Source organism: Cavia porcellus, unplaced genomic scaffold (assembly GCF_034190915.1).
Source record: "Cavia porcellus strain 051 isolate PalLab524CR breed Dunkin Hartley unplaced genomic scaffold, mCavPor4.1 scaffold_12, whole genome shotgun sequence".
NCBI classification, from domain to species: domain Eukaryota; kingdom Metazoa; phylum Chordata; class Mammalia; order Rodentia; family Caviidae; genus Cavia; species Cavia porcellus.
In genome coordinates, this window is record NW_026947495.1 from 52,575,287 (window position 1) to 52,598,321 (window position 23,035).

The 23,035-nt window shown below is 32.4% G+C and overlaps 1 pseudogene; it reads right to left on the bottom strand.

The window, feature by feature from the left end:
• Positions 1-790: 790 nt before the first annotated feature.
• The window catches only part of LOC100719177 (large ribosomal subunit protein eL8-like), a 56,461-nt pseudogene continuing 34,216 nt past the window's right edge, over positions 791-23,035 (bottom strand).

Here is a 23,035-nt window from a genome sequence, read left to right on the forward strand (position 1 = left end):
ACAGACTTTTCAGTTTTGAGTTGAATTAAAATTCTTTGCAACTAGGTACATTCATATTGTATAGTGTAACTTACATAATGAATTTCACTTACTTAACATGATGTGTAGTAGTACAATACTAACTTACTTCATTGTTGTTTGTTGTGACTTTTCTTTTTTAAAGACTTAATTCTAATTCTAATATTCTAGTAGTTAATAAATAAGATTGTTCTCACTTTTCAAACATTTGTTAAAATTTTTTGACGTTTCATTTTCCTAGATGTCAGAAATCTGTTTTTCTAAGTCTAACTCTACAGATAAGACTTCTATTTGCATTCTATCTTTTTATTTACTTACCTCCTTCTTTTAAGCTTCCTTGTTTTGTGTCAACAGTTGAGTTAACTACCTTGTTTTCTCTTGAGTTTACTTCCACTCAAAAATTGCATCATGAAGAAAGGTGAAGCAATGCAGAAGCATAGTATGTTATTATTTACACTGAAATCTTCCAGTCAGAGAGTGTACCATAGGCCTGAATTACCCAAGAAATGTAAGTGCAGGCTACTTTATTCATGATCCACGACCATCTCTGTGAGTTCATGCTTTGGTCACTATGTAAATCCCTCCGTAACTTCCTCCCACATCTCCCTTCAAAGGAGAATATATTATAATTCAAATATATCTTGTATATAAATTAAATGATGGTATTTTTCCAATTTCCATGTGGTTTTCTCATTATAATTTAATTTTTATTTAATTTTTTCTGGATTAAGAACAATTTATATTTTCATGTACAGAAAACTCAAGAATGTGCTTAGCGCAATCTAGTGGCAAGTTCTTTAAACTTTGCCTTTTCCAGCTTGGCGATGCAGACCACAGATTTGGGACCCAGGACATGGCCTCCCCTGTGTTGGTGGATCTCACAGTGTCTGTCATTGTAGTTGATCCTGATCGCCTCCCCCAGCTTAGCCAGAAAGCCTTTGTCTTTGGAGTTAACTTGGGTGAAGGCAATAGTGGTGCAGGTCTTCCTGTGGACCAGATGCTTCAGCCTGGCCTTCCATGTGATGAGCCAGTAAGGGACCTCAATCTTGTGACACAAGGCAGGCAGGAACACAACCAGTTCAAGACACAACATGTGCAGTCACCACTAGCTGAGTCTTGCTGTTCTCCACCAGGCTGGTGACAGTGTCAACATCTGCTCTGAGGAGTGGTGGTCTCTTTGTGGGGACATCCACTATGCCAGCAGCTTTCTTCTCGGCCCAAGCCAATAACCTCTATTTATTCTCTTGCTTTATCTCTGGTCTGTACTTGTGGGTAAGCTTAAGTAAGCAGGGTGGCTGTTTGGTGGCCCAAGGCCTAGGTGAACTGGTTAATTGCAGGAGGCACCTTCAGCTGATCATAGAGGACAGACCACTGTCGATGCAGCAGGGTAAGATCTCTCTTGGCCTGGATGTCCTGTCTATAACAAAGTTCTTTGGCCTCTTCTCAAACACAGGGAATTTACCACTTGCTTGTCCTCTTGCTTTTTCATAACAGCAAGGCCCGGGACCGTATTCTTCCCTTATGGTGTCTTGGGTGGCTGACAGAGAAAGCAAAAGTAGTTTTCTAATGACAATATATAAGTGACTTCATCTCTCGTGAGAACTGGCATTTGTGTGAGACTTCTTTATTATAATTTTATTAGTAGAAAAACACAGGTGCATGGTGCTCTGGCTAAACTGAAGGTAAAGGTCTGTTCATGGCTATTGTTTCACTTACATATACTTTCTAATCCATTTTTATAAGTGTCAACTATGTCTTTGCTTTCACTTTTACAACTTTAAAAATGTACAAATTGCTGAATCTCATTATTTCACTTCTTCACATTGTTTTAAAGATATTCAAGCTCCTTAAAAAATGGTGCTCTAATTCATTCCATTTCTTTTTGTTTGTTTGTTTTTACTTTTAGTTTTTATTTTAAAGAGACTAGAACCCAACAAAACAGAACAAAACCAGTCAAAACAAATAATGAAAGTAGTACAGAACTTCAAAATGAATTCCTTTTCTAATGACAAATTTTAATATATCATCCTCAAAATAGCACATTATGCAATACTGACCTCTTCCTACATCTCTTTAAATCTCTTAACGTTCTTTAAGAAGTAATCTATCTTGTAGGTCATTTTCTTCTTCAGGTGAATATTTCAAAGCAATATTTCAGATGAATATAACATTGTTACATGCATATTCTAAAGATAAAGTCTTTGTTAGGTTTAATCTAGTTCTATTGAAGATTAGTTCAACATTTTGTATTTAGTTTCTATTATCTTCTGTAATCCCTAACATTTTTCCACAGCTTAAAAGCTGTGTTATTTTTAGAAAATGCTTACAATGCCTTTAAATTTCTCTCACTGGGAGTGCCTGGGAGATCAGAGCCAGTATTGCCATTTTGTTTTCTCCAGTTCCGGGGATCCAACAAAGGCCCTTGACCCTGAGCTATGTTCTCACCTTGTATTACTTTCCATCTGGAGACAAGGTCCCACTAATTCGCTGAGCTGCCCAGATAGACAGAAACCTGGGATCCTCCTGCCTCACCGCCCAGAGTTCAGAGATTACAGGTGTGTACCACTACACTAGACAATCAGAAGTAAGAATTAATGTTTTTCTGGGTACTCTGGTACACATTTCAAACCATCTGGCTATTTTATTTCAATTTCCTAATACATCTACTTGCTTATCTTTTCATATTGTTATAGAATGCTTCAACTACCATGGTATGCGTTGTTCATACAGTAATGAAAGATGGTATTCTTTTCCTGAAGAAGTCTAAAATCTAATTTAAAAATTCTTGATTAGCTTTGTATTCTATTATTCAGATAAGCATACGTTGGAAAGCATAATTATAAATTTAATTGTATACTATGTGATTTTCATCACATATATTTAAAAATTAAAATATTAGCTGATATTTCTAGTTGAAAATGTGTTTTCCATTAAAATTGCCATTTGTTCATAATCATTCTGCCTAACTTCTTTTTTCTTTTGTAGTTTCTAAACTAACAATTTATTTATAACAAACTGTTTCTCCAATTCCGTGATGATTCTATTTTCTTGAATAACTACACTAAGGAAGAAACTACTTTACTTCCTGTACTATTTTCTCTTTTTTTCCCTTCTTTTCTTACTTCTTACATGAATCAAAACAGTAAAGTATTTCTGTAGAATATGGTCACTCCACACCTGTCCTCCCACCTCAGACCTCAGACATCCACATCGGAGGAGGGTTGCTTTGTGCCTGCCCTCCTACCTCAGACCCTGGACCTCCCTTCAGAGAGCGGCTGTGTACAGCAAACACATCTGACTAAAAATGAAACTCATAGATTAAAAGTCAAAGAATGGAAAACAATATTCCACGTGACAGGAATGCAGAATAAAAGCAGGGGTAGCTATTTTGTTTGCAGTCAATGTGAACTTCAAACTGACAGTGTTCAAAAGCAATAAAGAAGTTCACCACATACTCGTCAGGAGAGTAATTCAAGAAGAGTTAACAATCATAAACATATATGCACCAAATACAGGAACACTCAACTATATAAAACAAATACTATAAATATGAAAAAAACAAATAAGCAACAACACAAATGTAACAGGAGACCTTAATGCTTCATTGTCACAAAAAGATAGATCAGCTAGACAAAAAGTCAGCAAAGAAACAACTGAATCAAACCTGTGAGCAAATGGACTTTGTAGATGTTTACAGAGTGTTCCATCCAACCCCTTCACATTATACATTATTCTCAGCTACACATGGGGCATTCTCCAAAATAGATCATGCATTAGCCCATAAAATATTCTTAAGTAAATGTATAGGGACTGAAATAATGTTATGCATAGTATCTGATCGTAGTGCACTGAAATTGGAAATTAATGGCAAAAGAAATTGCAAAACCTGCCTAAATACATGGAAATTGAATAGCACCCTCCTAAACAATCAATGGATCACGTGTGAAATTAAAGAAGAAACTAAGCAATATGTACAATTCAATGAAAATAGAGATACAACACACCAAAACCTGTGGGACACAATGAAAGCAATCCTAAGGGAGAAATATATAGCATAAATTGTCATATCAAGAGTACAGAATGAGTACAAATGCTACATCTCAAGCTTCTAGAGAAAGAGGATCAAGTCAAACACAAACCTCATAGAAGAGAGGAAATTATAAAGATCAGAGCAGAAATTAATGCAATTGAGACTAAAAAAACAATACAAAGAATTAATGAATTAAAGTTGGGGTTTTTTGAGAGAATAAAGAAAACTGATAAACCTCTAGCGAACCTTATCAAAAAAAAAAAAAAGAAAGAGAGAAAAAAACTTAGCTTTACACAATAAGGACTGAAAAAAGAGAAATTTCTACAGATTCCATGCAAATTCAAAAGATCATGAATATCTACTTTGAAAATCTTTCTTCACATAGGGTGGAAAACACAGACAGAATTCTAGAACTGTATGAACTAACAAAGCTCAATCAAGAAGACATAACAATTTTGCATAACCCAGCATCAGCTATTGAAATAAAAAACATGATTAAAAACTTACCAACAAAAAAAAGCCAAGGTCCTGATGAATTCATTGCTGAATTCTATAAGAAATTTTCAAGCAAATTTAATGCCAATACTCCTTAAAGTCTTCAATGAAATTGAAAAGGAAGCAAGTCTCCCTAACTCATTCCTAGATGCAAGTTTTACAGTGATACCAAAACTAGAGAAAGGCCCAACCAAAAAGGAGAACGATAGGCCAGTCTCACTAATGAACATTGATGCAAATTCTCAATAAAATACTGGCAAATAGAATTCAGAAAATCATCAAGAAGATTATACATCATGACCAAGTGATATTTATCTCAGGAATGCAGGGATGATTTAACATATGCAAATCAATAAATGTAATACACCACATCAACAGAGCCAAAAACAAAAATCATGTGATCATCTCAATAGATGCAGAAAAAGCTTTTGATAAAGTCCAACACTCATTCATAATAAAAACCCTACATTAACTCTGAATAGATAGTATCTGCTTCAATCTGATAAAGGCTATATATGACAAACCAATAGCCAACATTATACTAAATAGACAAAAACTGAAAGATTTCACTATAAAATCAGGAACAAGACAAGAATGTCCACTATCACTACTTCTATTCAATAGTCCTGAAAATAGTTGCCAGAGCAATCAGACGAGAGAGAAAAAAAAGGGTTAGTGATAGGAAACGAAGAAGTTAAATTATCATTATTTGCAGTGAAATGACACTCTACACAAAAATCCCTAAAAACCACACGAAAAGGCCATTAGAGATAATAAACAAATTCAGCAGTGTAACTGGACACAAAGTCAACACTCAAAAAACAATAATATTCTTGTACACAAACAAAAAACTCACTGAAAGAGAAATTATGGAAATAATGCCTTTCACAATAGCATCCCCAAAAATAAAATCTTAGGAATCAACCTAATCAAGAATGTAAAAGCCTTATATGCTGAAACTTTTATACTTTAAAAGAGGAGATTGAAGAAAATGGAAGGATATACCTTGTTCTTGGTTAAGAAGAATGAACATTGTGAAAATGGGCATACTTCCAAAACTGTTATATAGATTTAATGCAATTCTGATCAAAATGCCAATAACATACCTTAAAGATCAAGAGAAAACATTCCTAAAATTCATTTGGAAACAGAAGACCTAGCATAGCAAACGCAAACCTGGGCAACAGAGGCAAGGCAGGAGGCATTGCAATCCATATCTTGAAATTATACTACAAAGCTATAGTGATAAAATCATCATAGTACTGGCAAAGACATAAACTTCAGGATCAATGGAACAGATTAGTAGATGCAAACACAGCTGCAAAGACACTCAGGGCATCTTACTTTTGACCAAGTGACTAAACATTTTCACTGGAAGAAGGATAGCCACTTTAATAAATGGTATTGGAAAAATTGACTTTCCACATGTTAAAGACTGAAACTAGATCCATGCCTATCACCATGGACTAAGGTCAAAATGAATCAAAGTTCTAAATATTAAAACAGAAACGCTAAATCTACTGGAAGACAGGATACATAAAAATCTTGAAGACATAGGATAGGCAAATAGTTCCTAAACAAAATGCAAACACCATGCAAGTACTTCAGAGAATCAACTGGGATCTCATCTTATTAAAAAGTTTTTGTACTTCAAAAGAAATCATCAGCAAAGTGAAAAGGAGACCCACAAAATGGGAAAGAATTTTAGCCAGCAGACCCTCAGACAAAGGACTTATATCCAGAATATATAAAGAACTGAAAAACATCAAGCCCCCCAAATTCAAAGACCCATTGCAAAAATGGGCATCTGAGATGCATGCACATTTCTCAGATGAAAATATACAAATGACAAACAAATATATGAAGAAATGTTCACCATCACTGGTCATTTGAGAAATGCAAATTAAAACAGCATTGAGATTTTATCTCAATTTAGAATGAATGGCTGTCATCAAGAAATCAGTTGACAACAAATGTTGGCAGGGCTGTAGAGAAAACGAACACTTCTCCACTGTTGGTGGGAGTGCAGACTGGTGCAGCTACTGTGGAAATCGCTATGGAGATTCCTCAAAAATGTAGGATTGGAAGTTCCATTCAATCCAGCTATTTCCCTCCTGGGTATTTCCCCAGAATTGAAAAGGTCATATCACAGCAATAAATGGTCACCCATGTTTTTAGCAGCACAATTTATAATAGCTAAATCTTGGGTGCAACCAAAATGCCCATCAACTGTAGAATGGATGAAAGATATGTGGCACTTTTGTATAATTGAATAGTACTCAGCTAAAAAGGTTGATCTCGATATTTTTATAGGTAAACGAAGGTACCTTGAGAGTATCCTCATAAGTAAAATACATCAGAATCACATTTTTAAATATCATATTGTCTCTCTAGTATAAAAATAATAAAAAAAACTGGAAGAGTAGTAAGACCCAAAATATAATAGATATTATAATAATGAAAGGGTGAGTGCTAAAAAAGATACAGCTGTATGAATAAGTGTGAAAGATAGATAACCACACTAAGTTTTTGTTAGTTTATCAAGCAGAAGTTTGTACTATCATTGTTTGATTGTCCATTTTCTATGCTTTGATTTTGTTACTTGAACTATTTTAATGTAACAATGTATAATTTATCAACCAGTGATTTGTTATATTTTGAAAGTCTATATTATTTCTAATTTTTTTCTGTTTTACTTTTTCTCTAAAAAATAAAGTAAAATAGAAAATTATATTTATATATAAAATATAGCCCAATAATAAACCCAGACATAAAATCAAATGTATACTGTCAGCATATAGTCAATTGTATTTCAATAAAGACATGAAGGCAATTCAGTGAGAGAAAAGATACTTTTTATTTTTTAAACCAATTTGGCTAAAATCCTTTTTTGAAATATAAGTCCTTTTTGAAATATAAGAACAATCTTTACCTCAGATTACTTATGAAAATTTACTGAAATGGATCAAGGAATAAAATTTGTTTAGAAACTATGACCTTCTCTTCTAGAAGAATATATGAGTAGATTTTATGATATTTGAGTATAAATGATGAGTGTAATTAATGTTTTAAATATAAAAAATTATGAAATGTGAAATTAAATAATAAATAACTTTGACTGTAACATCAAAACATACTGCAATGAAAATGAAAAGGCACATTGACTGATAAGAATCTTTGCAAAACATGTAGTTGGCAAAGAGTATGCATCTAGAATACATCAGTAACATTTATAACTCACTGAGAAGATGACAAAGCCCACCACTCTCTTGCCCTGAAAAAGAATAGCAAAAAGTTTAAGCAAAATTTGTACAAAAGAATATGTGGATGGAAATTTAACAACAAGAAAGTGCTTACCATTATTAGTTATCAAGAAATGTAAATTAAAATGTCATATTTATGAGATGTGAATATTTTTCAATTTGTTAGATTCTTATGATTTTTAACTTATTTAAATTTTTGCCATGAAAAACTGAATTTTTGATATATAATTTATTGTTCTGATATTGTACAGACTTAAGAGTTTTGAATTATTATTAAGCCTTTCCATATCAAAATTATAAAGATATACTCTTATGGTTGAATTTAATGATTTGGGCTTTCAGTTTTTACATTTTGTTTTTTGCTCTACTTTCTCTCACATTTAATTTAGAATGTGGTATTAGTTGTGATTCGAATGCCATATATTTTAATGTGGCCAGCCAGTTGTTTCAATACCACTTGTTAAATATTTTTGTTTATATTACTGGTATAAATAGTCATTATTATATTCTGACTTGCTTTATGTATATTGTATTCTACATCTTTATTTCCTATCCTATTAACTTTGTTTGTTTATATACTCGCACAAATGTCATATTCTTTTGATCCCTGAAACTTTATTGCATCCTTTACTATCTTTTAAAACCTACTTTCTATACATATCTATCTTTTCACCAGAAGTATTTAATAAAGAATTTAAAGCAATCATATTCTGAGAGCAAACTAGAATAGGAAGATGATCCTTACAGAATTACCTGTAAGAGAGCAAAGAAAAGAGGAAAGGGAGAAAAATATGGCAAAAAAAACAAAAACAAAAAACACTAGAAAGTTACAGAACTGAAAATTTTTAGAGAAATCAGATTTAAAATCAATTGGCAAACAGAAAATAAAACCTAAATGGCAAACTTAAAATTGATGAAGACAAATGAGAGAACATAACTCTCATTTTTTTGTTTTACAATCTCAAATGCAAGACTGCTGATCTTGAGAAATATCAATTTTGACTGTTCCTGTCCTTCATCCACCATAGAAGCCTGGATGTGGTGGAGGTAATGCTGGATTTTTGGAGCAGCCTGAGTTCAGGGACAGGATAGTTAACACTGATGGACTGTATGGGTGCTAGGGCTATGGGGGATATTTTTTGAAGCTATCAGCAGTAGGATAATGTGTGGAGACGAGAAAGTTCTAAGAGGCTAGCAGGTTATTAGCATTGTGGGCTAAAGGGACTACATATGGGACTCAAGGGGCTGTAAGCTTGAAATTCTGAGATCCTTAGAGTGACAAAGTAAAAAATGCTAGAATAGACAGTTGTGTTTTGAGAATGAGCAAGGGATTAAGATTTCATGAATATTACAGTGTAATACTGACAAAAAAATCTAAGTAGCATTCATCAGAGCGAAGAGCATAGGATAAGTATATGCAAAATTATGGTGTTGAACAGTCAAATACATGTTACTGGGCAGACTATTGTGTAAGATGGATCACATATATGTATGTTGAAAAGGCTATGGCTGGACACAGGATAGATGGAAAGATTTTAATTCCCAAATAATGTGTTAAATCAGGGATTCTCAGTGTGAGATAGTTGAAACTATATGTATCCTCAAGATCTTTTAGGCATTCTATGAGATAAATGTCAGCCTCATAATAATACCAAGATATACTCTAGCCTTTTCACTGTGACTTACATTGAACATTCAAATAGAATATGAGTAAATTTAATGCTTAATGTTGAGAGACTGATTTCTCTAAATTCAGGCATCAGAAATCTGCTCTCACCACTTTATACAACATTGTATTGGCTTCTAGTCAAGGCAATTACACCAGAATGAGAAATAAAAGGAATACAGATTGGAACAAAAGTAAAATCATTTTTATTTGCAGATGACACGATCTTGTACATCAAAAGCCCTAAGGAATCCACATAAGAACTATGAGAGCTAGTAAATAAGTTAAACAAGTGTGCAGGTTAGAATATCAATTTACCAAACTTAGTTATGTCTCTATACACCAGCAATGAACAATCCAAAAATTCAGTTAAGAAAACAATTCCATTTAGAATAGCATCAGGCAAAATAAAGTACTAAGGAATAAACTTAACAAAAGAAGCATAAAATTGTTAGGCATTATGGCACAATCATAGAATCTTAGTTCCTTGGAAAGCAGAGTCAAGAAGTTCAAGGTCAACCTGGACAGTTTAGCAAGGCTCGGTCTCAACATAAAATCTAAAAATGTTTGAGGCTATAGCTTGGTGTAGCCTATAACAGGCTCTAGGTTCAGTTCTCAGTACTGAAAGTATGTAGTTTATATACTGAGAACAATAAAACACTAGGAAAAGAAATTAAAGAACAAACTAAATAGAAAACTATCCTATGTTGATGGATCAGAAAACTTAATATTGTTAAGAGCATTCAAAAAATTGTCTTACAGATTCAATACTGTTCCTATGAAAACCTCAACTCATTCTTATATAAATTGACATGATTAATCATAAAATTCACATGGATATTCAAGCTACCCTTAATAGCCAAGCAGCCTTGAAAAGCAAAATTAAAATACTTATACTTTGTTACTTTAAATATTTACTGCAAAGCTATGGTGACCAGTACAGAACAGAACATATGTACAGTAGCCAGCCCAGTGTAGCATAAGAATAAACATATAACATACACCTGAGATGATTGAAATATATGATGAATATATAAATTAAAACTGTATCATGGTAAAACACACATTGTCATTAATTCCTCTCTTTTGAAACACACATCCCATCAGTCTTGATAATTTTCTTTTTTTTTTCAACTAAAAACCGTTTTTATTAAGAATTTTTTTAATTTTTAGTTTTAAAAAGAATAAAACAAAAGAGAACAGAACAAAACAAATCAGAGCAAAACAATTAAAGCAACACAGCACTTCACAACTGGACAACCAGACCTCAACAGAAGCTACCATAATGTCTCTTCTTCAAAATAGTAGAGCATACCTTAACACACTATAATATCAAAGGTAACAATATAGTATAAAACCATTCAAAAGAATGAAAGCATTACAGGACTTCAAAACTACATAACAGGAAATGAACAATGGCTACTGTAATATCTCATTTTCTTCAAAAAATTTGTCTATACCATCACACATAATAAAATCATACAAACCACAACAGAATAGAACCAATCAAAACAGAAGAACAAAAGCATGGTAGGACTTCAAAACAAGATGACAGTAATTCATTAATGGCTACCATAATGTCTTATTTTCTTCAAAATAGCTATTCATACCATCACACATCATAATAAAATCAAACAAAACAAAATAAAACCAATCAAACAAATGAATGAAAGCATTATAAGACTTCAAAACAATATAATAGGAAACCATGATTACCATAATATATCTCATTATATTCAAAATATCTGTCCCTACATCTGACAGCATAAAATCTAACAAAACAAGACAGAATAAAGCCAAATGTAACAAAACTGTTAAACAAAACAGAACAAAGTAGATCAGAAGAAAACAATTTAAGTGACAGAGATTTCAAAGCAAGGCAACAGGATATGTATCATGACTACCATAATGTCTTTTGTTTTCTTCCAAATAGTTGTTCATATCTTCACACACAATGAATTCATACAAAACAAAATAGCATTAAACTGATGAGAACAGAGTGATGAAGGCATTATAGGCCTTCAAAATCAGACAATAGGAAAATCAACAATGGCTGCATAATGTCTCTTGTTCTCATTCAAATTAGCTGCCCATACCTTCATGTATGTTGAAATTAAACAATACAAAACAGGCTAAAACCACTCTGAACAAAGAATAATAACATTACTGGATTTCACAGCATGACAATACAGAATCAGCAATGGATAACATAAAATCTCTTTTTTTTTTCAAAATAGCTCTTCATTTCATCATGCATTATACAATCAATTCTCATAAACTGTTAGGGAAGATGCTATGTATGTGTAAATTTCTACATGTATACCTATCCTTCGGTATTAGAGGGGAAAACAAAACAAAACAAAATACTAGAAAAACACGAAACAAAAAGGACAAGTAATTAACAACAGCAAAGAGCACAAAATAATGACGATATAGGTCTTCAAAACAAGGTCATAGGAGCATGACTAGGGTTGTTCTTTTACATAATGATCTTCAAATTCCTCGGATCATCCGACACTAACCATGCAAAACTGCTCCAATCCTATAAATGTTAGCTGTTTTGTTCCAAGAACTTATGGAATTTGTAGCACAATCATCTTAGCTGTCCTAAGTGTGTTTATACAATTTTAGATATTTTTTCTTTTCCCTTACTTTTGCTTTTTCTCCCTTTTCTCTGAGATATTGTTTTTTCTCTTTTGAGATGATTCTTATCCTTTCACTGTATTTATTGAGAATTTTGTATCTTATATACTCTTACCATTTCTTACACTAGGGAGACAATATGGTATTTACACATGTGAGTTTGATTTATTTCACTTATGAGTATGATCTCAAGTTGTGTATATTTATTTATAAATACCTCATTGTGATCATTATTTATAGCTGAGTTAGTACCCCATATGAAAATAGCACATCTTTTTATCCATTTCTCAGTTGATGGGCATTTTCGTTGTTTCCAACATCTGGCTATTACAAACTGTGTTGCTATAAACATGGGTACACATATATCACTGTGATATAATGTTTGCAGTTCTTCTGGGAATATGCCCAGAAGTGGAATAGCTGGGTCAAATGGGACTTACAATCCCAGCTTTTTGAGGAACCTCAAGATTGACCTCCACAGTGGCTGTACCAGTCTGCACTCTCACCAACAGTGCAGAAGAGTTTCTTCTTCCTCCCAGCCTCTCCAGCTGTCGGGGGGGAAAACTCTAGTAGTTTTCTTTATCCTGGCCATTCTTTCTAGAATAAGGTGGAATCTCAGTGGGATTTTAATTTGCATTTCTCTAATGACCAAAGATGCTGAACATTTTTTCATGTATTTATTTGCCATTTGTATTTCTTCATCTGAGAACTGTGTATTCATCTCAGATGCCCATTTTTGGATAGGATCTTTGATTTTCGGGAATCTGATTTTTAAAAATGCTTTATATGTTCTAGACAGAAGTCCTTTGTTTGAGGGATAGTTGACTAAGATTTTTTTCCCAATTTGTGGGTTTTCTTTTGGCTATGTTGGAGATTTCTTTTGACATGCAAAAACTCTTTAATGGGATGTGATCTGAGTTATTGATTCTGGGAAGTATTTCCCATGCAGTTTGATTTTTTGCTCATGGATTCTCTACCTACCCTCCATGTCCTCAAGATTTCTACTTACGTTGTCTTCCAACAGATTTAATGTTTCTATTTTAATATTTAGATCTTTTATCTGCTTAAATTTTAGTTTAGTGCATAGGGATAGGCATGGTTCCAGTTTTAGTTTTCAGCATATGGAGAGCCAATTTATCTGGCACCATTTATTAAAGAGACTATCTTTCTTCCAGTGAATGTGTTTGGCCCCTTTGTCAAAAACAAGGTGACTGAGTGTGTTGGTAGTTGTGGTTGTATCTTCTAATCTGTTCCATTGATCTTCAGATCTGTTTTTACTCCAGTACCATGCGGATTTTATTACAGTAGGTTTTAGTGTAACTTCAAGTCAGGGATTGTGATGCCTCCTGCCTTGCCTTTGTTGCTTAGAAGTGCCTTTGCTATTCTAGGTTTCTTCTGTTGCCATATGAATTTTAGGAATGATTTCTCTACATCTGTGAGGTATGCTATGGTATTTTGATTGGAATTGCATTAAATCTGTATAACAATTTTGGGAGGAAGGTGATTTTCACAATGTTTGTTCTTATTATCCATGAACCAGGGATGTCTTTCCATTTTTTGAGGTCCTCTTTCATTTCTTTTTCCAGGGTATTATCATTTTCCCTGAATACGTCTTTTATTTCTTTTATTAGATTGATTCCTAAGTATTTCTTTTTTTTTTTTTTTTTTTTTTTTGTGGATGCTACTGTGTAGTGTGTGGCTTTTCTTATTTCTCTCTCAATAAGTTTGTTGTTTGTGTATAGAAATGCCATTGATATTTGAGTGTTGACTTTATACTTAGGAGTCTTTCAATGGAGTTTTGGGGGTCTTCTATGTACAGTATCATATCATCTGCAAATAATGATAATTTAACTTCCTCTTTTCCTATCCTTACTTCTTTATTTCTCTCTGTTCTCTAATTGGTCTGGCCAGTATTTCCTGCAGTATATTGAATAGGAGTGGTGATAACGGTCATCCTTGTCTTGTTCCTGATTTTAGTGTAAAGGTTTTCAGTTTTTGGCCATTTAATATGATGCTGGCTGTTAGTTTGTCATAGATAGCTTTTATCATATTGAGGTAAAGATCATCTCTTCCAATTTTCTGTAAGTTTCTTACAAATAAGTATTGGCCTTTATAAAAAGCTTTTTATGCATCTATAGAAATGATTATATTATTCTAATTTTTGCCTCTATAGATATTGGTGGATTACATTTATTGATTTGCGTATGTTGAATCATCCCTGCTTTCCTGGGATGAATCTTACTTTGTTGTGGTATATAATCTTCTTGAATTACTGCCAAAATTTTATTGAGAATTTTTGCAGCTATGTTCATTAGGGAGATTGGCCTGCAGTTCTTTTTTGGTTGGGTCTTTCTCAAATGTTGGTATTATAGTAATATTTTTTCCAGGAATGAGTTAGGGAGAATTGCTTCCCTCTCAATTTCATTGAAGAGTTTGATGAATGTAAGCACTAATTTTTTTTTAATTTCTTGTAGAATTCCACAGTGAATACATCTGAACCTGGGCTTTTTTGTTGTTGTTGTTGTTAGTAAGGATTTAATTACATTTTCAATTGTATTAATTGAAATTGGGCTATTCAGTAGTTTTACATCTTCTTGATAATTTGGTAATTTATATGTTTCTAGAATCTTTCCATTTCTTCTGTGTTATCAAACCTGTGAGACTAGAGGTTTTCTAAATAAATATTGATGATCTTGTGTATTTCCATAGGGTCTCTAGTGATTTCACACCTCTTATTTCTTATTGTATGAATTTGAGTTTTTCTTTCCCTTTTTTAGTGAGGCTTGCCAGGGGCTTATCAATTTTATTTATTCTTTCAAGGAACCAACTCTTTGATTCATTGATTCTTTGTGTAGTTTTCTTAGTCTCTATTGCCATTGATTTCTGCTCTGATCTTTATAATTTTCTTCCTTTCTTGACTTGTGCTTGACTTGTTCTTTTTCTAGATGTCTGATGTGTGGTATCAGGTTATTTATTTATGTTCATTCTGTTTTCCTGATGTGGGAATTCATCACAATAAATTTTCCTCTGAGGACTGCTTTCATTGCATCCCACAAGTTCCAGTGAGTTGTATTTGTATTTTCATTTGCTTGTGGATAATTTTTGCTCTGTGACCCACTGATTGCTCAGGAGTGTAGTATTCAATTTCGATGTGTTTGTGGAGTTTTTGCAGTTTGTTTTGACATTAATTTCTAGTTTCATTGTGCTAAGATCCAATAACATGCTTGGGATAATTTCAGTTCTTTTGCATTTACTTAAGCATCTTCTGTGGGCTAGAATATGGTCTATTTTAGAGAATGTGATGCTTGTGATGCTAAGAAGAATGCATATTCTGGTGGTGTTGGGTGAAACACTCTGTATATGTCCACCACATCCATGTGTCCACAAGTGTGATTTAGTTCTATTATTTCTTTGCTGACTTTTTGTCTAGTTGATCTGTCCCTTTGTGTTAATGGTGTGTTAAGATCTCCTGTTATAATTGTGTTATTTTTTTATTTGACTTTCATTTCTGTTAATATTTGTTTTGTGTAACTGGGTGCTCCCAAATTTGATGCAGATACTTAAGATTGTTATCTCTTCTTTTTTAAGATTTCCCCTAACTAGTGTGTAATGACCTTTTTTACCTCTTTTGATCATTCTTGGTTGGAAGTTCACACTGTCTTCAAACAGAATAGCTACTCTTGATTTTTTTTGGGGGGGGGCGGTTCCTTATCAATTTTGCATCAATGAAGCATTGTTTTCCATCCTTTGACTTCCAGCAATGGATTTGCTTTTGGGTTAGATGGGTTTCTTGTATTCAGCATATGGTTGGGTGTTGTTTCTTGATCCATTCTGCCAGTCCATTTCTTTTAATTGGTGAATTGAGCTCATTTACATTAATGGTTGTAACTGTTATATATTGGTTTATTTTTGATGTTATCTTTCTGTTGTTGATTTTTTACATTGCCCCTCTGCTTAATTGTTTTCCTTGCTTACTGGTTTTTTCTTATGGTTCTCTAGAATGCCTTTCAATACTCTTTGCAGGGTTGGTTTGGTGGTCATTTAGTTCTTCAGCTGTTCTTTGTCATGGAAGTATCTTATTTCTCCATTCATTTTGAAGGACAGTTTTGCAAGGTACATATGTCTGGCTTGAATGTTTTTCTTTAAGATCTGAAATACTTCATGCTCTTCTTGTCTTCATTGCTTGTGTTGAGAAGTCTGCTGTGATTCTGACAGGCTTTCATTTATAGGTGAGCTGTCTCTTCTCTCTAACAACTTTTAATAGTCTATTTTTAGGTTAGATTTCTGGGATATTGATTATTATATGTCTGGGTGATTTTTATTTCACTTATGGCTATTTTGAGTTCTTTGTGATTCACTGATCAGTATGTTAGTTTCCATTCTCATATTTGGAAAATTTTATGCTGTTACTTCTGTAAATAGCCTCTTGATATCATTTTTGTTGTCACCTTCTTTTTCACTTATCCCTGTCAATCTTATGTCTTTTTTCTTTGCATCATCTTGCAGCTATTGAATTGTTATTTCCTGATTCCTTGTTATTTTTAAAAAATCTTTCCTTTCCTGTTCACTAGCTGCAATCTTGTCTTCAAGATCTAAAACTCTATCTTCACTTTCATTGAGGTGGTTTTGCCAACTTTCCATGGAATTTTTGATTTCCATATATCTCTTTGAATCTGCTTCATGCCTTCTGTTTATTTCTTATATTGTTAATTCAAAGTTTCCAACTTTGGCATAGTTCCTCTAATTTTTTAACTATGTCTTCTTTAGATGTGTTCAGCACTTCTTTCATTACATTTATCATTTCTTCTTTTACCTGGCAGAGTATTTCTGATCTGAGTTCTTTTATAGCTTTCTGGAGTTGTTTCCATACTTCAGTTGCTATCATTTCAGGAATTTCAGATATATAACTTACATTTTATTCTATGTCCATGTCTGTTATGCTTGCTTGGGGTGGGCTGGAAGTTTAAGATTGCATTTTGCTCTTTCACCTGTCGTTTTTCCTATATTCCTGGCTCTAGGCGATGTTCCAAGGCTTCCCCATGCACTGGAAATCACCTCATGAGCACTTTGAGCTCATGAGATGGGATGTAGGCTTTTTATAGTCACTAAAGATAGCTTAATGAAAAAATAGTAATTTTTCAATATACAATATTGAGGAAACTGGATATTCACATACAAAAGATTGTTCCTTCATATGATAAGTACAAATGAACTCAAAATAGATTAATAATTTAAGTGCATATGCAAAAACTATAACACAAAAGGTTTAACTGTTTAGGGATTAAGCACTGGTTTCCCAAATGACAGAATTATAACTATCAAAAGTAAAACTAGATCCATAGAAAGTATTCAAAATTAAAAATTTTATGCTTTAGAATTACTATGACAAAAATGTAATGAATCACATATAATAGGAGAAAATATTTCCAAACTACATATTTGATAAGGGCTTACTACTTAGAATATGCAAAGTACCCTTAAGACTTCAATAGAAAAATGAAAATAATCCAATTAGAAATTGGACTAAGAATTTTAGTAGATGTGTTTTCCAAAGAAGACCAAAAAATGACCAAAATATTTTGAAAAAACTTTTGACATCATTAGTTATAAGGGAAATGCAAACCATTAAATCTACTTCACAGTTTCAAAGATGACTATAAAAAGATAGACCAGAAATACTGGAAACAATTTTGATATTTACTATATTGTTAGGAGATATATAAAATTGTTCGGACACATTGAACACTATTGTTAATATTACCATATATTAAAATAATACATCGTAATTTATTCCTTCGGTTTGTAACTTTGTACTTGGAGACAAACTCATGGAACAGTTTGAGTGGCAAGTTGACCTAGTTGCTTTACCATAGGACATAATTTTTACTCAGAAAAACACATTCAGAGACAAAATACAATCTTCTGTTTGGTGGACATTTGTTCAAAAATAAATGAATGAACCTTCAAGGAAAATTTATTTCAAAGAAAAGAACTGATAGGATTTATTGGCAGTGATGAAATTTGAGATTTCAAGTGATAATCAGAATAACTGAAAACAAGTATCATCTATACATGTAATGATTTTCCAGTTTGAGAGGGGTGATGATAACAATTACTATTTTTGATCTTATGCAATGAAATGTATCACTGGAAAATCCACATAAGCCATCCATCCAGTATTGTCCAAATCATTAATGCAAGATGTCATAAAAATCTTGCATTCATACAATTTCCATTTAAAATACAAGAAATCTCAATCTATTTTAACATAAAAGCACAATACATAGTTTCAAAATATGCATTGTAACTCACCTTTAAGAAACAATTCTTAGGGGCTGGGGATTTAGTTCTGCGGCATAAGCGCCTGCCTTGCAAGCAGGCAGTCATGAGTTTGATCCCTGGTACTGATAAAAACAAAAAAAGACCAAAAAAAAAAAAAAAGGAAAAAAAAAGAAACAATTCTTAAACTGATAATGGTATCAGCTTTGTTATTAAGGAACATTCTTATTATCTGAAACGGTATTAAAATATCCCTCTATTTAAAAATATCAATGCGGGGCTAGCCTTTAGTAACATACTTAAACACTGCAAAAGAACAGATGATGATGTAAATTTGAGATTCGGTTTTCTAATAGGCCAAGCATAAGAGTCTGTAAGTGAATATTTTCGCACTTCTACCATCTATCTCTGCATACATGAAAAAGTAATTAAGAGGTGCAAATTTTGAGAAAACTTTAGAATCAGGACTTGTATAGGTTGTATATGGACAGGACTAAATTTAGAACTAAATTCTCAGACATAAGCTTCCATCACATTGTTTACTAAAATTTATCAATAATAATAATGAACCATTTTGTGCTACTGAAATGTAGATGACAAAACTGTAAAGTGATTGGAAAGAATTTCAGAGTTATAGTAAACTTACTTTTATAATTTTTGGATTTGTAGTTAAATTGTTTCATCTCTCAAAATGAGCTATAGACAAGAGCAAGTTTTCTAATTAACTGTTAACTTTCAGCTTTTCATCAGTGCAATGTTCTACCGATAAACTAAACAAAACAAGAAATCATTGCTTCTATTATCTTTGTTTTTCACTCTACTGAGTTATTTTGCCTTAGTTTTAGTTGTATTTCCTATTTATGAGGATAACTTTTAAAAACTCTCAAATACTCTGCATAAAGAAAAAATAAAATGAGAACTATCTTTCATATAATATTTATTTTTGAGATATCCTTCATAAAATACTGTGTCATGTCATTGAAAAATTGTCTTAGTTACTGTTTTGGAATCAACATTTTTAATATACAGTTTTCTATTCAGCTCTCTGTGTCTATTTTATGTGAATTTTCATTAGGTTCAACTGTTTTTTGAGATCATTTGCACATTAGAAGACATTGGACATACTGAGGCCAAACTGATTTATCAATAAATCGGTTTCTCATTAAGAGCTATTAAGTTCTTATATTGTCCCTCTGATTTTTATCCCTGTTTCATTTGCAAAGGAAAACATTTCATCTTTTTTATTCTGTTTTCCAAGATTACTTTTCAGGGCATGAGTTATTTTTTTGTTGTTGTTGTTGTTTTTTGCTTTTGAAACAGTGAGAACATCTTACCATGATTTCAATCTTGCTTTGCTCTGGCAAGAGAGTACAGTTTAGGATATTAAAAATGCTTCCTCTTAACTAATTTAGAAATATGAAATCATGCTTTGTTATTGATTCTACTGAAGATACTATATATTATTTATTCTTGCTATGCCTCAGTTTCCTCATCTGTATATGATAATTATTACACTATTGGTTTATAATCTCTCTTAAATTGGACCATACAAAGAACTCATAATGCTGCCCGGTATATAATAAAGGCTCTGCTCGTGGTAGTCATAATGAGGAGAATGTATTAATTCCCTTGGGGAAGTTTTGACATGCTACCCATAATTTTCCTCTCCACTTGCCATTTGTTTATCTGTTGGTTTATTTGTTTGTTTTTTGCCATGCTGGGGATCAAATCCTGGGCTTTGTGCATGTTCTGCAAGAGCTCCATTGCTGAGCTATTATCCCAGATTTTAAAACAGGAGTTCTCTACTTGGTAAAGTGTCTTGTTTTCACCCAAATATGTAAAGATTTGTTTCTGCTTATTTTGAAGTTGAATCTTGGGGATTATAATAGATTTAAAATTTAAGGTAAGAGAAGCATGATAGTATTTAATTAGAACAATAATGGAAAGTGAAATAAATGTAGGCTCTACATTTTGTAATTATGAAATTAGACAGCAGGAAAGAAGCAATTTTGTTAATTAATTGATAATTGCTTTGACTATACAAATCTATTAAGTATAACTCTATATTAAAGTCTTAAGAAAGACAAGATAAAATATTAAATTGATTATAATATAATACAAGAGTATTTACATAAATAGTATTCTGATCTGCTTTGTTTTGTTTTATTCTCTTTAAAATAAAAAAAAGAATGTTCAGAATATTAATAAAAACTCTTGGAAATTATGATAGGAAAGAAACTTTAAAAAGACAATAAAGAAAGGATAATCTGTCAAACAACAACAAAACCATTTTAAACTCTGAAGGTAAAGTTAAGGAAGTAGTTTAGAAAACAAAGAAACTAGAACAAGGTGGGATAATTAGAGCATAATTATGGAAGGTTCAGTTTCTTAAAAAAGAGACATTGTAACAGAAATACTAAATAAAAATTCCCAAAATGAAGAATTTAAGTGTGTAGGACATTGCTAACAGTTATAAAATTAGTTGACTAAAAGTACCAGGAGCTCAAATCAGCTGTTTCTAGTTTCTCAAGTTCCCAACCTCTTTTTAATTAATCTGACTTCACTGATCCTTCCTTCTACTCTTATGTAAGCTTATGTTTCAGTCAGAAATCATATTTGTGTCTGTTCCTGCTTGTTTAATTGGAATTCTTTTTATTATTGTTATTAGAGAGCTACATCTATAGCGAGGACTCATACATGCTTATTGAATATATGAGCAAATGAGATCACATACTATGTTCACATCTTCAGAGTTATTCATTACTACTGTTAAAGACCTGTTCATATTCTTTATGCTATATACCTAATCTAACTTATAAAATAATGTTAACCATGAATTACTGAGAACTTATTTGAAAATAAATAAAATGGTATTCGTGAATTACCTATCATAGTCCCAAAACCTGATAAGTTAACAAAGCCTGATGGTTAATAAATGCTGCTAATTTTCCTCCCACCCCATATTCTTGACCTGAAACAAAGTATCACAAGGCATAGCAGGATCTTTTTTTAATTTCCACTCATTGATTACTTCAGAATCTGTTTCTAATTTAGCTATTGATATGTGCAGTCTTTTCATGAGACTCTAAAGAATTCTGTCAATATATGAAGTGTAATTTCATTAAGCAAAGTATCTATGGAATTCATATGTGTCACAAAATTTTCCAGTGATAGATTTTAAGGTATAAAATACTTTTAAGGTACATATAATCTCAAGTGTATGAAAATTAATTGGTTGGAGGCTTGTCACTGATTCCTTTAAATAACCTAACCTACTCTACTTATTTCTTTTCTTGAGAATGAGCTGAAAACAAACAAAAAACCATCCTTTTCATGTCTTTTTCCTAGATAGAAAAATAACTGAGTTTCTCTTGGCTTTCAATAAATTATTTCAGTTAATACTGAATGTGAAAGGAGTTATACAACCATGCTTTTAAAAGTAAGCAGTTAGACTTTTAATCACTATTTGCACAAAAATCAGAAAAGTTTCTAATTATATCCTAACTATTTAGATACACACATTTCATTGTGTTCTGGGTTCTAGAATATTTTCTTTGTCACCAGGAGAAATGCGGCTGTAAGTTCATGTTAATATTGAGATGAGCTGTACTAAGGGACAAATGGCTGAAACTGGGAAACAGATCATAGCTCTGGACAGAACTTTTAATAGCGATATTTTACCAATTAATTTAATACAATGATATTTTATTTTTATTTTATTTTAAAGAGAAAAAAAGCACAGAAGAATTAGGAGGCAATCAAGCAAGCAAACAAAACACAACAACAAAATCCAAATGATGACCACTGCAACAAAATAGTAATGTAGGATTTCAAAACAAGGTGATAGGAATTTAACAATGGTTACTATATTTTACATACTGTTATCTTCAACATAGTTGCTCAGGTTACCAGATACAGCATGCCAAATTGATCAAATAATAGATTTCTCTTTTAGCAGTTTCTTTCCTGTCATTATACCTATTATAAATTTTGGGTTCTATTTACTTTCAGTTTCTTACTAGCAAGATGATATGGTGTTTACATATGATTCTTATTTCTTTATAAGTATGGTCTCTAGTTGTATCCACTTACCTAAAAAAGTCTCAAGTTAATCCTCCTTTATAGCTGAGTAGTACTCCATTCTATAAACATACCACATCATTTTTATCCATTCCTCAATTGATGGATACTTGGGTTGTTTTCAAGATCTGGCTATTACAAATGTGCAGTTATAATCATGGGTACACATATATTACTGTGTTACGATTCTTTCAATTTTTCTGGAAAAGTACCCAGAAGGGGAATAGGTGGGCCAAATGGAACCTCTAATCCTAGTATTTTGTGGAATCTCCACACTGATTTCCACAGTGGTTGCACCAGTCTACATTCTTGCAAACAGTGGAGGGTTCCTTTTTTACCACAGTACTGCCAATATTTGTTATTGTTTGATTTCTTGATGATAGCCATTCTTTCTGGGGTGAGATGATATCTTGGTATTGTTTTAATTTGCATCTCTCAAATGACCAATGGTGTTGAATATTTTTTCATATATTTATTTTCCATTATGTATTTCTTCATATGCTAATTGTGTATTCTTCTCAAACACCCATTTTTGTATTGGTCTTTAAATTTGGGGGCACT